Here is a 17,003-nt window from a genome sequence, read left to right as displayed (position 1 = left end):
TCATTTTAATTTTTAAAAATTTAGTCCTTTGCAAAACAGCTGTTACCTTTGCTTACTTCACCATTTTCATGTTGTTTACCAGACTAAGAATTAGCCTTTTGTTGCTCAGTGTGGTTTGCAGGGGGCAGCAGCATCTACATCCCTAGTAAACATGCTAGAAATGCAAAATTTCAGGTCCTACCTAGACTGTACTGAATCAGAACCTGCATTTTAACAAGATTCCCAGATGACTGGAATGCACATTGAAGTCTGAGATACACAGGAATAAAATGTAACTTCCTAGAAACTGGAGTTTGAAATAACAAGTCATTGGCAGTGATGGTGATTGATTACAAATTGTGTATTTGGCTCTATTTCTTTCTAAAGTGCTTTGATTCTGTTATAGCTAACCAGCTATTGTTTTTAGCAGTGACCTTATATTCCCATATCTATTTATTCTTGTATGCAATTCTAAGGAATTCAGAAGCCATATGATATGTAATGGATTCAAATTCCCTTCCTCAAATAATTCTGCTTTGCACTCTTCAATTATGAAATGGCTAGCATATATTGAAACTGCTTTATATCACAGATTTTGTTAAAAGAGAGTTCATGGGCTAAGAAAAGTTGCAAGACAAAGGATGCTATAAGAACTGTGGAGCCTGACTGAAGGCTAAAATATCAGTGTTAAACTGCACAATTTTTTTTTCCTGATGTAAAGAGAAAGGCAATGGAAATCTTGCCTGATGACCATAAAGCAAGCTCCCACGTAAAGTTTTATCCTGTTAGTTTGTGTGTGTTGGTGTGTGTTTATTACCCATTGTTAAGCCTCTCTTCTAAAATTTTAATGTATTCACATGTTTTTGAGGTTTCATGATCCAAGTAAAACTAGCAAAAAAAAAAAAAAACCCTAGCAAGTAACAGTTAAGATAGTCTAAATATATAATACTAGAACTGAGAAAGAGAAGCAAGCCTAGGCAGTTTCAAAAAGGTTGCATGTTTATACTAAACTGAAAAACAGTCCCATGCCTTCCCTCTGCCACAAAGTAAAATAAACCACTCTAAGTTTATTCAGGGAAGAAATCAAAGCTTTGCTTTGGTATATTTTGCCAGACTACCTCTACCTGACCTTTATTCCCTAACATACAGACTGGGCAATAAGATCATGCAGCAAGTAGACCAAAGTTAAAATCTTTCCCAAATTATATTTAAACCTTCAGAAAATGCACTTCTAAGTCTTTAGGTAAATATGAATTTATAAAAATAAAATCATCCTTTGAGGAATGTATATTGCTTGCCATTTTAAGTAAATGGGTTTTCAAGTCATTTTGAAATAGTTAAAATATTTATATAATTTAATGCCTTGGTACTTTATTTATTTAGCCTTCATGGCAAAACTTCATTTTTTATGTTTTATAACATAATATGCACAATAAAGACATTTTAATAATCTAAATTCAAAAGAAAATGTGTAAAGCAGTATTTTCCATATCTGAGTCAAATTGGGAAATTGTTGAGCTTAATAAAGCCAAAGAAATAAACAAGTCTTGGATATATTTAACTTTTTGATAAGGTACAAAACTATCACTGCATTCAAGCAAAGCAGGGAACAGGTGGTTGCGGAGTATATTATTTAATGCTATCACCCAATGCCTTACATGAACCTAGACCCTTAGTTTACTTACTGTAAAATGAAGAGGTTGGACCAAATGATCTTTCTGGTCCCCTTTAATTCCACAGTTTATAAAACCTAGACCATACTTGGCATATTTGCAACGTACCACCTGGCACTCAATGTATGTTGAATTTAATTTAATGTCACTATACATTACTTTGCTATTTTTGTTGTTCATTGGTTTTGCCCAATCAGAATGTAAGCTTCTCAAAGCAGGTACTACTTTAAATTCTTTAAGGATCACCCTTCACAGTCCAACCCCTACATCTAAAGAAATATAATGCTGGGCAAGCAATACATTTTTTGTTATTAATGGTTAATGGATCAATGCAGTAAAACTGGTAATACCTGCAGTACCATGGGACAAAGAAATAATGCTTTATATGACTACTGATTTTTGTAAAACATCCTATGCTTTTTCACTGGAAATGGACTTGAAATAATTTACATTTTTTTCATTTTACTTTTGGGAAAACTGTACTCCAGGGGGATTAAATTATTTGCCCAAGATCACTCTCTAGATACAAATAAAATATAAATCATAAAATACCTTGTGTTACTTTTATTGTCATGCTAAAAGGTATATTATATTAATTAAAATAGTTTTTATTAAAGAGAGAAAAATTATCTTGGAGGAGTTAGTCTCTTCTTTCTTTTCCCTTTCCTTTTTTTGTCTTCCCAAATCTACACATTTGAGTTGAGAAGATTAGGTAGGAAAAAAAAATCACTCTTTCAGATCTGAGCTGGAAATGACAACTATAGCCATCATCACTCTTACTTTCAAAATCTATTATACTGATTTGATGATTAACACATTAAAGATAATTAAAAGGACACTTAAACTCCTTGATCAGTTAAGAATTTTTGAAGTGCAAAATAGAAGCATTTATGATTTCTGCCAAGCCACTCTTAACTCGAAAATCGTGATTGAAAAACTCTTTATCCAATTTTTTACCATTTGATAATGAGAATGTAGTCTTTCCACAGATGTCATGAAATCTCAAAAGGTACTCTTCACCCTAAAATAGCTTTCTCCATATAATAAAACTGTACTTTACAATTGATGTTGCACAGGGTGTAAACCTTGAGGGACCATGGCATATAGGTCATTTGATGTTTTCTCCTAAAAAAAGATAACCACATTTTAGGGATGATGCCTTCATGATAAACTTCTATTGAAAAATAACACTATTTCAGAAAGGATTAGATTAATGTGAACATCACAAACTAATCTGGAATATCAAGGCATCTTACCTAGTTTTCTTCATTCTGGATACTGAATGATCAAGAACATCTTCAGATAATAGAACTCGGCTCAATGACATGCTAATTTGGAATGTTATAATATAATGTCAATCTAATTAAATGTAGTTATATGTTTTATTTTTCCCAAAGGTAGAAATTACATATGTCATTGATGAAAGAATGAATCATCTATTTTTTCTGCATACTCTTTCTTCCCTCCCCAATTCCCAGTAAAGGTTCAGCCAACCCTACCACATGCGGAAATATGGACCATCTAAGAATTGTCCCTTTTCCACATACACCAAAATAACTCTCAGAATGTAGTAAAAAAACAAAAAACAAAAAACAAGGGTTCCTTTGTCTCTGAAGATTGACATGGTAACTGTATATGTTTGTATGAATGTGCTTTGACAAAGGCCTTAAAATCCTGAGTGTCTGTGTTTGGGGGGGGGACTGTCTAAGGGGAATACCCTCTCAAAATATATAAATTTGAGCCATAAGGCAAAAAGGGGAGGGAAATAATAATATGAAAGAAACATTTACTGAAAACATAAAAGAAGGGGAAGAGAATATACCAGAAAGGATGGGATGCAGAGAAACAATTTCAGGAGAGTGTAGTGAGAAATTCAGAAAACTTGGATTCCCCAATGTACAATATTTGAAACCCTAGCTGTAACCAAAGGAAAACAGATATTTTGAGGCATAACAAAAAATATAACAAATCTTAGGAATTGCATCATAAATTTTGTTTGAAATAAAATAGCAAAAGACACAGACAGATAACAAGAAATCTCCTTGGTGAGGAAAATTTCACAAATCTCTGAGTTTGAAGTAGATGTTCCTTGGTTGTTGTTGTTGTTTTAACTTCTTGAGGTCACTGAATGAGAAGAGAGTGCAAGGTAGCTAGTGGGAATGAGGAAGTAAAATGGGGATGAGTGTAGAAATAACTTAGGTAGATAATGTAGAGAAGTAGCAAGGAGGGAAGACAGAGAAGCAGAGGAAAAATAATAGAAATAGAGGTGTTTGTTGGGCTTAAAGGAAGGAAAAAGCCAAGATTAAGTGACTCACTGTGGGTAGAGAGAAAGCTGAAATGGGAAGGGTGGGAGAGATGATGTAGAGACGTGTGTGAAAAATGGAGTGCGATGAAGATAAGTGTGCTTGCAAGTGGCTCAAGTTTAATCTCATGGTGGAAGACGGGGAACTTGGATGCCTGGAAGAGGAAGATGAGATGAGTATCAGTATATAGTGGATAGATGATTATGACTGAAGATAAATTTTCTTCCCCAAATTAGCATTACTTTCTTTCTCAGTTATACTAATTTGCTTTAGGCCCTCTTTGTTAATTCCTCCTCTTTTCTGGATGTTGCAGTATATTTTTAACTTATTCCTTCCACTCTCTTTTCCGAATGCATTAATTTATTCAAATATTCATTTGAAGACAAACAACAAAAATGTTTCTATTGTGTTCCACATACTACCCAATTTCCTCATCCTGCTTGTTTTTAACATATTTGCTTGAAAAAAAAATTTAAAGGTGGTCTGAATCTACAAAATACACACATACCTCCTAACTGCACAGTGGGACATCAGGCCCTCCCACCTTTCCTTAGGTAGTCTGTGTGAGGATCTTCCAAGTCTACTTCCTGGCTAGCCACTGCCTAGGAATATCCATTTTTCAATGCCAGAGAAACACCTTCTTTATGAATCTCTTCTCAATCTCTTAGCAAAAATTAATTTCTCCTCCCATTATGCTCAATTAGAACATTTATCACATTGTATCATAAATGTATAAGAATGTCCTGGCTCACAGAGGCATCAAGCCACCTTTTCATATTCTCTTTTGTATTCCTGGAACTTAGCACATGTCTGGCACAGTAGATGACTAATTAATGCTTGTGGATACTTTGGTTAATAAATACACAGATGGAACCTCCTTTAAAATATATGAAGCAAGATTCCTGGAGACAATTAGATTTCAAAATTTCATCCCCTGAATAATTTCTCTTTCTACTAATAGAAAATGTAGCAGCCAAACATATTTTGTCAAAGCAGTTTAAAGCCAGTGGTTATGTAAAGTCTCCTTGTAGGTGTGGCTCTCCTCCTGCCCCAGGAACCTTATAAATCCTGGATAAAGGCTGTTGTGGACTGATTGCATAGAGAAAAGGAGCATTTTCTGTTTCCTAAATTTCTACCAGACTTCTCCTGCCACCAGCATTCTGGAAGCTATCAGGAATTTCTATCTTGCAAAAAACAAAGTCTTGGATACTAAGAGAATAAATAGTGTGAAACCAGGTATCCATTCTGCCAGGGATTCCAGCTGTCCAAACCAACACTACTTGGGTGTCCAGCAGAATTGCATTCAGGTTATTTGGGAAAAAACAAAACAAAAACAAACAAACAAACAAACTCCTTTCAACCCTCAGCAAATAACTGAACTTTAGAAAATGAGTGTGTTTTTATGCTTGGTCTGTGTTTCTTTCCCATTTCTGTATTCCAAACACACAGCAAGTTTAAGTTTGCTGCCTTTTCCTATACACCACATTAGGGAAGCCTTCTATCAAAGGTTAGAAGAAAACAAAATCCTAGATTTACAAAACATAACAATTCTTTTCTACTGCTCCCTTTCCCCCAAATTTCCCACCTGCCACCAATCCAACATACAGTAAGTAAGCAGTTTGTTGTGATCCTCTCTGAATGTAATTTCCTTGGGAAGGTTAACAGGTTCGGAGGCCCAGTCGCCTACATCCTGCCTAGGTCCCCTCCCTCTTGCCCTGTGCAACCTTCTCCAACTGCACGCTGAGGTCCTTTTTCCAAAACTAAAGAAAGGATTGTCAACAATCAGGGGTAAAGGATTAGCCTCAAATTCAGGAAAGCAGGTGGGTTACTCCTTAAAACGAGACAAGCAAACTCCGAGAGGAAGCCTAAATGGGCTTCTGTCTTGAAAAAATCCTATTCCTGAATCTTTCCGATTTGGCGCGCTGGTCTCCAGTGACTGTGCGTCATCATAAACAGCACTGTAGCCTCTCCTCTGAAGCAACAGTAACTAGAACCTTTCTTTCCACAACTCCCGAACTCCAGTCCCCTCTTTCAATGAAAGGGCCTCCTCACACAGTGCCCCCGCCTCTGACTGACCCCTCCCCCACTGCACCATTTCTTTTCCAAGAAGACCCTCTTCGCTTACTAAGGAGAAAAGATGGCCACGGGATTTGAGGGACGCCGGTTTTCACATCCCCCTTCCTTATCACCCAGGAAGGAGAGAAAACAGCGGAAATTTAACACTGGTAACTATTATTATTTTATCCAAAGAACGTGCCCTCTAAAATGCCGCTAAATAAGTAAATTCAGTTAATAGTGAAGGTGTAAACTGAAAGGGGGCGAGAACGGGGGAGGGGAAGAGTGAGGGGAGATCCTCAATCTGTATTTGATCCCGAGGTTCAAAACCGGCTAACGCCAAGCCCTCACAAGTCTCCACCGCCTCCCAGGTCTCCACGCGCCTCTTGGGAGCTGGAAGGAGGGGCCGAGACCTAGAGCGCCGGAAGGAGGCCCAAAGGAAGCGGGGGCGGCTGCGCACCGGGAGCGCGCGGGGCAGGGCTGATCGCGCTCCCGACAGGGACTACTCTCTGGGCTTCCGCTCGGCCTTGCCTCTCCTGGGCTGACATCATTGCCAGAGCGAGGGGTTGCCCAAGCGAAGGCGACTGGAGAAAAAGGTTTTTGGGCCTCGCTAATGGAGGCGCTCCCTTACTTCTTGGCAGAAGCACCGAGGTGGAGGTGGAGGCTGGACTCAGAACTTGGGAGCTGCGCGAGGGAATTCTTAATTTAGCAGAGGGAGAAAGGTATCTTTAGACCTTAGCGCGTCTGTCTCTTGGTTCATTCCTTAAAACCGCCCGCATATCGTCCGCACTTCCTCGGATGAACCAAAGGCAGGAAAGGGGGAAACATCTACAAATTCTGTTACTTCTACTTGCTCTTAAATGCCCACCCTCACCCCCAAAATGCGCAGGCTAAAGGACAGCCCTGAGGCTTAGATTTCCAGCCATGATTGTGCGAGTTTGTTTCAAATAAGAGTGGAATTCCATTTAGTCTTTACCCAGAAGATGCCGGCAAGTAACCTTTTTTTTTTCTTGAGTCACACCTCTTTTAACCTTTTATGGGAGGAGGAGTCGCTTTCATCATAAAGCACCACTACCTTCTCAGATGTTGCGTTGTGTTCAGAATTCTCTGCACTGTCCGCAGGTGGTTTTCTCCTTGCTGCGCTTAAGAGCACGCAAGCGGCTCCTCCAAAACCATCGCCCCTCCGCATATTTTCTACCCGGTTCCCGGCCTATCTCGTTTTTTAAGCACTTCCTTCCACATACTTTTCTTAGTACAACAGCTCCTGTGCTAGGTTTAAATGACGTCATGAGATACTTGCAAACAAGGACTTGCTTTCGTTTTGTTCTTGCTATTTAATTAATTAATTAATTTATTAATTTATTTATTTTTGCTAGCCACTCTCTTATTAGGTCTTTGTTTCGTGGGTCTGTGCCGCAGTGGCGCAAGTTTCGATTCCCAGCCCCCAGCCAACATTTTGGAAGGGCATCCCACTTGGAGAAGCGAGGGCCCTCCTACAGATGCGTGTACACACTCATTCCCTACAGGTACCTGGGCGCCCCCACCCAAAACCGCAGGGCGGCCAAAGTGGCAAAACCTGGAATTCACCTGGAAATGAAGAGGCCCTCTTCATTGAATTCTAAGTCTTTCCTTGGGGGAGGAAAGAAGTGGTTCCCGTTGTACCTCTAGGAAAGGGACCTCCCCGCTCTTTTTGCAAGGAAAGTAAGTCAATTTGTGGCTAATCGCTCATATGTTAGTCCTGTCTCCAACCGAGGGCAGCTTGCCTCTCTGCTTTTCTAAAGTCTCTAAGGAAAAGCACCCATTTGCGACTATGCGCTTTTAAACAGTCACCTTTTCTGATGATGTCCTTATTGAGGCATTCATTTTCGAGGAAAGGGGCTGTTTTATGGCTACGCGCTTAAAAAAAAATAATTCCTTTGTGGAGAGAGGAACTGTTTTTAGGTTCTATCTTAATAAACGCCACTCATTTATGGGCTTGGTAGGCAGTTTTGTTGTTGTTTTGTGGGATTTTTTTTTGTTTGTTTGGCTAAGGGGTTAAAAGTCATTTCTTTAGTGAAAGAGGTACACTTTTATGTTCGGCTACGTTCTTAGAAAAAGTCTCTCTCTCTCTTTTTTTTTAATGAGGGAAGTATGTTTTTCAGCTACGTGATTATAAGAAATTTATTTTTTTAAAGCTAGTCAGAATTTTCCACACCTATCATCTCCGCATTCAGCAGGTGCTGCTGGCTGAGCATAGTAGGGCGGGAAGGAAAGGCGGGGAGGCCAGCACCAGGCAGAACGGCCCAGGGAACCTGCGCGCGCTGCGCTCTCCTTCATTCTGTGCCAAGGGTCGGACACCCAAAGGTTAAAGCCAGCCTGGCTGGGATCCAAATCCCTAGCCCCCCGAGATAGAAGCGCACAGTTCCCTCTGGTCTGCCAGGCTAGCCAGAGTACAGGGTATGATCTTTTCTCAGAACCTGACCCAATCTTGAGTTTCCCTCAGCCCGGCTGAAGCCAAAAGTGAAAGACCTTTTTACAGGGCCAATGTCGGGGAAATTCATGAGTGGACACTTTTCTGACAGAAGTGAGAGTTTTCGCAAAGTAACCAGGCCAAGCCAAGCGGTGGCAGTGCCTGAAAAATATTCTATCTGCGTTCACCTCTGGGGTTTGCTCTTTCTCTTACCTCCAGGGAACGTATCGGGGAAGAGGAAAGAGGACACCAGAAGCGTTTCTAAAATCATTCTTGTCATAGTCAAGACCCCAGGAGTGGGCAGCGGGAAGCCTAAGTGCTGCACTCACGCCTCACTGGCCACGCTCTATTCTGGCACCCGGACCGGATACTTACCCAGTGAACGAAGCCTCTACAGCAGAATGAGGTGGTAAGTAAAAAAGAGAAAAGGCTTTCGCTAGCTCCACCGAGACTGAGATTGCTGTAGTGGGCTCTACCGGCACAGCTCACAGTCCCTGAAGCAGCTGGAGTCGTGGAGGCTGCCTGCGAGGCTGTTCAGAACTCCGGGGCTGCCTGGGCTGCCTGTGTCGCCGCTGCTAATGTCACCCGGCGCATTCAGTTCAGCTTGCTTTTTGCTTTGCCACGCGGGCCGCTGCGTGTAGCTCCGGCTCCATCGGGCTCACAGTCCTCCTGCCCTGACGATTAACCGACTGCACCTAGCCAGTGCCGAGCCAGCCCTTTTCAAAGGCGAGGGGGAGGGACTAGACAGAGGAGAAGACGGGGGAAAGGAGGGGGGTAGAGTGAGAGGAGGGCGGGGGTGAGGGGAGAAGTAAACCAGTGTCCTGGCCGCCTGCTGGGAGGGAATGGCGCAGTACCTACCTACAGCTGGGTAACCTCCTTTGGTCTCCACTCCCTGCACCCCACATCTCCCCACCGCTCCGGGAGCACCCCTCTCGGCTGACAGGAAATCGGTGGAGAAGGGCGGGGGCGATACGGCGGTAAGCTTAGGGACTACTCTTTGCCTCCCGGGGAAGGCGGCAGAATATGTGCCGGCTGCTGCTCCGGTGCGGAACCAGCTGCTGCGGAAAACGCGCCGCTCTCTGGCTGCGGGTTTTGCAGAGTAAAAACTAGGACGTGCATTGCTCCTCTCTGTCCTCCGCTCGCTGCTGTTTTGGCTTCCTTTTAACTCATTCACATTATCTTACAGAAGTTTTATTTCATTTTTGTTATGTGTGCTTTTCTCCTGATCCCCCTGAGGGCCCTGACTCCAACTAGAGAACAAGCATTCAGAAGCACCATTTTTTCATACAAAGGATACCGAAGGCAAACTGGTGGAAGTAGGGGCAGGAGCTGGGCGAAACCATAGTTGGAGCCAAGAGACTGTGTCTGCATATGTCATACTCATCTGTGAGCCAGGTCTGTCTGGTACCTCACTTGCATTTCAGATTGATGCCCGGGGGATGGCAGAAAGGGGGATAAGAGGGAGATCAAGCATTTGGCCACCCCAGACAAGTACATAGGAAAAGTAAACAGGTCGATGGCTTCCGGCTGCTTTAGCGAGGTCCAGCGCTTCGATGGCTGGCATTGTGGGTGTGGACAGCACCATTTCTAAGGTAGGAAAGGATGCAAGAGAGGGAGGAACCCAGCCCTGAGCCCGCAAGACTGGTGTTTGCCAGAGCGCTCCAGCTGCCTAGTTAGTGACGCCAGGTAGGGCAAAGGCGTGCCAGGTCTCTCTAGAACACTAAAGCAAGGAGGGGCCGTGTGGCTGGTTTATGGCTCTGATGGGTCATGGGTATCTAGAAACAGGGCTAATTTCCCCGTCCCAGTCATGCGATGAAAAGCAGAGCAACACCAAAACCTTCCCAGCCGGTCTACTCTGATTTTTACTCCAAAGAGTGAGTCCTTAAATTTACCCAGAGGCCAGAGAACGAACCAGTAAATTCCTCTTCAGAAAGGTGTAGGGTTTTAGGGGAAAAATCCATTTTCCATGCTTAACCAAGAGAAAAAAATTTCTTTCTAGTGCTCTGCTTTGTTTTGAGGAAGGGGCTTTCTTTCCTGAAATAAAGAGAAAAAGTAGATAATGTTTTTGGGTGCCAAGAGCACAGTACTCACTTTTATTTTTTGTCTATTGAATGAAAGAGGGAAGGCATCTGCATGGGGTAGAACATCAAGAAGGGAAAATGCTAATTATAATGAGTTGATTTTCTCTAATAGCTTCTTCATGGAAAGTTTTTGGTGGTTGTTTTTGTTTTGAGCTTATTTTTTTAATTGAAGGGCAAATCTTTATGACTTATTTCCCTAGTGTGTTCACCTCCATCTTCATAACTGCCTTCTTTCCAATTTCTGATATTTTTTAAAGGTTAAAACCTTAGTTCCAATAATCCTCACATTGCTTTCCTTTTCCTTTTGGTATTTATTTATTTGTATATTTATTTATTTATTTTGTATGTAAAGCTACTATTGAGAGTGTCATTAGCACCAAAGTTCAGTGTGATCTTTGTGAAAAAGGACACACCGATGAGGACACACTGAAGTATTTACTATTACATTTTACTCCTCCTGTGACTTCTCCCTTCATTATTCATAGTATCCAGCACATGCATTGTCCTCTTCTTGGGAATTAGGAAAATGTCTTGGAGATGAAATCAGAAGCTGTCAAGTGGTTACAGTTCTGACTCTTGCTTGGGGTTTGCACTTCTGGATAATACTCTGCCATAGAGGATGGCAGGAGCTCATCGAAAATAAAATCACTGACTGATCCAAGACAGTGTGGAGACAATGCCATGGAAACACTCTCAGAGCACTAATAATCATTTATAAATCCACTTTATTTTTTTTTTTACAACTTAACTGATGTTTTAAATTTTTATTACGATCCCTTATTTACAAAAAAAAAAGTTAACAGCAATTGTGAACATAGAATACTGAGACCATAGATTTAAAATATAACAACCACTTTAGATACCAATTATTAATTAATTTCTTAAAATTTCCATCTATATTCAATGCAGGAGGAGAGAACTAATCAGTGATTGTTATGAAGTATTTAGTTATCATCCTGACAGACTCAAGAGGTTAATATTATTATCCACATTTTACAGTTCCTGAAACTGAAATTGATAGAGGGCAGATAATTTGCACAAGACCATGGAGCTGAAGAGTAACAGACTCTGGATTTCCGTTCAGAGTGTATAACTCCTAAAGTCAGCTACAAGGTTGCTTTATTGTTAATCTGGATTATTCTGTAATGTATAGCACAACATTTAGTTTTAAGTGTACAGTCCAGTAGAAAATTATCTCTAGAGTAGAAACATTACTTACAGACCAAGGAGACTACCAGTTGAACTAAGTAAATCAGAAAATCATCTGAGAAATGCAGTTTGTTGGTTAAACTAACAGAAATCCACATCTGAAAATAATGATAACGTTTCCCATTTTCTCTTCTGTGTTCTGTCTGTTGATGGCATCAGTGAGCAATGGCATAACCAAAAGCCAGGGCATGTGGCAAAAGGTTTTCTCTTGGTGCTTTAATTCTAAAAGGACTGATGGGGACTCAACTCTTTCTACGTAGAAAGAGAAGGAATCCTTGATTGCATAAAAGGAATGCCTTTTATGCACCATCAATATTATATACATTGGCCTATTAATCATCAAAACCATTCTGTGAAATAGCTATTATTAGCTTCATTTTCCTTTTTTAACAAATGAGAAAACAGAGATTTACAGAGACTAGGTAAAATGCCCAGTGTTCTACAGGTGTAAAATATAGAGAGTTGGGAAATTCAAACCCATGTCATTTCCAGTCCACTATGCTGACCCCTCAGCATATGGTCCTCCAGTTGTGTGGCTACACATTTTCAGAATTTGCTTTACATTAAAAACTATACAATTAACAAAAGCCAGCCCTCAAAAGTTAAAAGGATACTGTAGGAACTTGGTTTTTGGAGGAAATACCATGTAGGAGCGGTGACATTTATTGCATTTTGTTTGTTCAGTGATCCAACTTGGAACTTGACCCAGGGTTCTGCTAAAATCAGAAAAGGGAAATTATGGTAATATGTGCCCTAGAAGCATGGAAATCTGCCTGATTTGTGAAGATTAAACTATGGAGCCATTATATAATTATAGAATGGATCAGAGAAAAGATTTAAAGTACTTCAATGAGTAAGAATGTTTCTCAGACTGCTAAGAATTGATTAAAACTGAGAAATAATGTATTAATGTGAAAATGGCCGAGCTGGTCTACTCTGATTTTTACTCCAAAGAGTGAGTCCTTAAATCAGCCATGGAGACCTAGGTAAAAAAGAGTCAGAGAAATGAACATTGGTAGCTCCTGTTCATGTTCATTTTCATCTCACCAGCAAAACCACCATTGACATGAGATTGATGAAGCAAATCAAATGTTCTGAGGTTTCAGTTGCCCTTGCATTGAAATACCCCTTATCAAGCAATGTGATTGTAATTTGACTTCCCATGTTTTCTGTTTGCACAGAGAATGCACAGGCCATGCAGCTAGATGAGAACGGTACTTTGTATCATGTGATAGTTATTTTGCATAAAATCCCATTCCTGTTGTCCACAACATCTTGCATTGTACATTGTGCATAAATGTTACAATCTATGAATAATCATTGTTATTGAAAAAGTAGGTGGGCCTGTGGCCATAAAACTATAATACTGGATGAATTATATTCTGTATATTTTTCATACTTAACATTAACCATCTGCAACAATTGCAGTTAGTAGGAGGCAGTGATGCCCAGTGGTTCAGAAAAAAACTGTGATTTTAGGCCAGATTTGGAGTTCTGGCTCTGGCATTTTTTAGCCCTGTGGCTGTGGGCAAATTAATCTCTAGGCCTGTACTGTATAAGATAGACACTAGCCACATGGGACTATTGAGCACTTGCAATGTGACTAATCCAAATTGGGATGTGCTGTAAGTATAAAATACATACCCTATTTTGAAGATTTACCACATGCACATACACACGTATATAAAATGTATCATTAATATTTTATATAAATTGTATAATGAAATGATAATAGTTTGACTAATTGGTTAAACATATTATTAAAAATAATTTCACCTTTTTGTTTTCAATATTTTAAATGTAGCTGCTAGAAAGTTTTAAATTACATATGTGGCTTGAATTATACATGTTTTTCTTTTTGTAAGATTTATTTATTTATTTTTTTTTGAGAGAGAGAGAGAGTGCATGGGAGAGAGGGGCAGAAGGAGAAAGAGAGAGAAACTTAAGCAGATTCCATGCTGAGTGCAGAGCCCAACACAGGGCTTGATCTCACCACCCTGAGATCATGATTTCAGTGGAAACCAAGAGTCGGGAGCTTAACTGACTGTGCCACCCAGGTGCCTCTACACATATTTTTCAATGAACTATCCTAAAAAGCTTCAATTTCTTTACCCCCCTCAAAATGTAGATAATAACCTTACTTACTTCAAATTATTATGTGATATTTAAATAAAATAATGCACCTAAAATTCTTAGCACAGTATCTGACATTAAGCTAAAAAGTTGTCACTCTCTAAGAGTTTGGAAATAAAGAAGTTAAGTAATTTTTTTTTTTTTTTAAGAAACGGGTGCCTGGGTGGTGCATTCGGTTAAGGCTCTGCCTCTTGGTTCCGGTTCAGGTCATGACCTCAGGGTTGTGATATCAGAGTTGTGATCTCAGGGTGGTGAGAAGGAGCCCCACATTGGGCTCCCTGCTCAGTGTGGAGTCTGCTTAAGACTCTCTTTCCCTCTCCCTCTACCCCCCCTTTCTCTTTCTAAAATAAATAAATTAATTAATTAAATTAATTAATTAATAAGAAACTTAAACTCTAATGGATTAGGGACTACCTAAGGAGAAAACTTTAGTTAAGAATTCATTTTTATTTATTTTTAAGTTATTATTTAAATTCCAATTAGTTAACATATAGTGTAATATTAGTTTCAGGTGTACAATATAGTGATTCTACACTTCCATACAAGACCGGCTGTTCATCCAGCAAGTATTTTTATTTATTTTTCTCCCAAGTGAAATCATTCTACTCCTCTCTCTAAAAACAAAAAACATACATGTGTGCTGCAGGGGGAAGGAACACTATTGTGACATATAAAAATGATAATGTGTATGAAAGTGCTTTGAAGAGTTAGAAATACTTTCTCAATTCCAAACATTTTTACTATCATAATTTATATGGGCACTTTTACATTTAATTGGTGGATATTTCTAGTGTTGAGGCGTTCAAGTCATAAATGAAAATGAGGCTGAAACTGGTACAGGTACACAGAGGGCAAATTAATTTCTGCAGAAGCTAAAGATACAGGAATGGGAGAAAACCTGGTAGTTACAGAATTCCAATATCTTCAGCAGTTTAACTGTCTACCTGGTATTTTCAGCAGTTTAACTGAGATACCATACCTAACTGATGACAAAAAGAGTTGCTCAACTAGAGACACTAGAGAGTGGTGGTAGTGAGAGCGTAGAAGGATGAATAAAGTCTTCCAACACCCTTCCCCCTCTCCATCACTATAGGTGATAAGAATTTGTAAAAGGCATACCTGTGAAATGCAACTAACATTACTCCATTCCCTCTACTTTGGAAGGTTTTGTTTTGTGTTGTTGTTGTTTTGTTTTTGTTTTGTTTTGTTTTTAGTCCTTGGACTAGCATTACAACATTATCAAAATGGTAAAGTATTAGAAGTTTGTTATAATGCTTGGGCAAATAATTGGGAAAAGTTTGAAATGATTCCCTACTCTGAGAAAAACTGTCAAAGCCCAAAGAGGGGATGGTGAGAACAAAAATAGCCAAGTAAGCGCTTTCAATGAAGAAAAGATTTCAACAGGAATGCCTGACTATTCCAAAAACCTCTGTAATTAAATACAGGTGGGACAATTGCTTGGCAATCATGCCATATAACTTCTTTTTTTCTCTCTCTCTCTAGGCTTGAATAGCTATACACACTTGGTGTGGACAGAAACTGCAGCTGAATTTCTCTCATAGGAGCCTGGGAATTATGGCCTCGTGTATATAGCTGAACTTCACTGAAGCACTGAGCTCTGATTAATGCAATTAAAGAAGTAAAGGTATGTGGTGTTGTCCTCAAGGTTGCTGTTCCTACTGAAGAATCTGTTTCTTTTACTGAACTCTCATTTTTCTACAGATGAATAGTTGCAAACTGTACTGAATGTGGCTTTTCATCTGTGTGTTATTTGTCTATATTGTGATGGAAGCACAGGAGCAGGGAAAAATGTGTCTTTAAAAGCACAGAAGGATCATAATGCTGTTATTGGTCTTGGTCCTCTTTTCCATAGGACAGGCTTTGGTCTGAGTTATTCAGATGTTGCTTGGTGAGGTGAAAGAGCCAAAGAGGTTTTATTTCCTGAGGAAAGCAGAATTCTTTTTCGTTGTTTCTTTTAACACAGAGATTCAGTTTATTTTTTCCCTATTCTACCAAATCTCCTATGTGGTCATCTCCTCAGGAAATAGGTGTCAGATACTGCTTTAAATTTAGGAAATACACACACATAAGAAACTAATCATATAATTTTTCCAAAGCAACATACTGGGCATTGATAAAAATATACAGTTTTTAAAGAGTTCTGTGCTAATATCATACCACTCTGAGCCTTCTTTATTTCTTTTAATTTTTTTAATGTTTTTTTTTATTATATTATGTTAGTCACCATACAGTACATCCCTGGTTTCTGATCTAAAGTTCGATAATTCATTAGTTGCGTATAACACCCAGTGCACCATGCAATACGTGCCCACCTTACTACCCATCACCAGTCTATCACATTCCCCCACCCCCTCCCCTCTGAAGCCCTCAGTCTGTTTCTAGAGTCCACAGTCTCTCATGCTTCATTCCCCCTTCTGATTACCCCCCTTTCTTTATCCCTTTCTTCCCCTACCGATCTTCCTAGTTCTTATGTTCCATAGATGAGAGAAATCATAGATAATTGTCTTTCTCTGCTTGACCNCTCTGCTTGACTTATTTCACTTAGCATAGTGCCGTCCATGTTGCAGCAAATGTTGAGAACTCGTTCTTTCTGATAGCTGAGTAATATTCCATTGTATTCCATTGTATATATGGACCACAACTTCTTAATCCATTCATCTGTTGAAGGGCATCTCGGTTCCATCCACGATTTGGCTATTGTGGACAATGCTGCTATGAACATTGGGGTGCATATGGCCCTTCTCTTCACTACGTCTGTACCTTTGGGGTAAATACCCAGTAGTGCAATGGCTAGGGTAGTTCAATTTTTAACTTTTTAAGGGACCTCCACATAGTTTTCCAGAGTGGTTGTACCAACTTGCATTCCCACCAACAATGTAGGAGAGATCCACTTTCTCCACATCCTCTCCAGCAATTGTTGTTTATTACCTTGTCAATTTTTGCCATTCTAACTGGCGTAAGGTGGTATCTCAGTGTGGTTTTGATTTGAATTTCCCTGATTGGTAATGATTTTGAACATTTTTTCATGTGTCTGTTAGCCATTTGTATGTCCTCATTGGAAAAGTGTCTGTTCATATCTTCTGCCCATTTTATGATTTAT

At 39.8% G+C, this 17,003-nt stretch overlaps 1 protein-coding gene and 1 long non-coding RNA gene across 3 annotated transcripts in view; one reads left to right on the top strand and one right to left on the bottom strand.

Moving 5' to 3' along the window:
• The window catches only part of PCDH11X (protocadherin 11 X-linked), a 527,317-nt gene extending 517,984 nt beyond the window's left edge, over nt 1-9,333 (bottom strand). The window contains 1 exon segment of the mRNA XM_034649548.1: nt 9,318-9,333. The gene's annotated coding sequence lies outside the window, so the exon portion shown is untranslated.
• LOC109491316 overlaps nt 6,416-17,003 on the top strand; it is a 20,382-nt gene continuing 9,794 nt past the window's right edge. The window contains exons 1-4 of one of the 2 annotated variants that reach the window (XR_004622411.1): nt 6,416-6,732; nt 8,679-8,868; nt 9,696-9,854; nt 15,386-15,527. This is a non-coding gene — a long non-coding RNA (uncharacterized LOC109491316). The remainder of the gene's footprint in view (nt 6,733-8,678; nt 8,869-9,695; nt 9,855-15,385; nt 15,528-17,003) is intronic. The other variant, XR_002144658.2, reaches the window with a different exon arrangement.

This window comes from Ailuropoda melanoleuca, chromosome X, assembly GCF_002007445.2.
Source record: "Ailuropoda melanoleuca isolate Jingjing chromosome X, ASM200744v2, whole genome shotgun sequence".
Lineage (NCBI taxonomy): Eukaryota > Metazoa > Chordata > Mammalia > Carnivora > Ursidae > Ailuropoda > Ailuropoda melanoleuca.
This window is presented reverse-complemented; position numbering and strand designations above follow the sequence as displayed.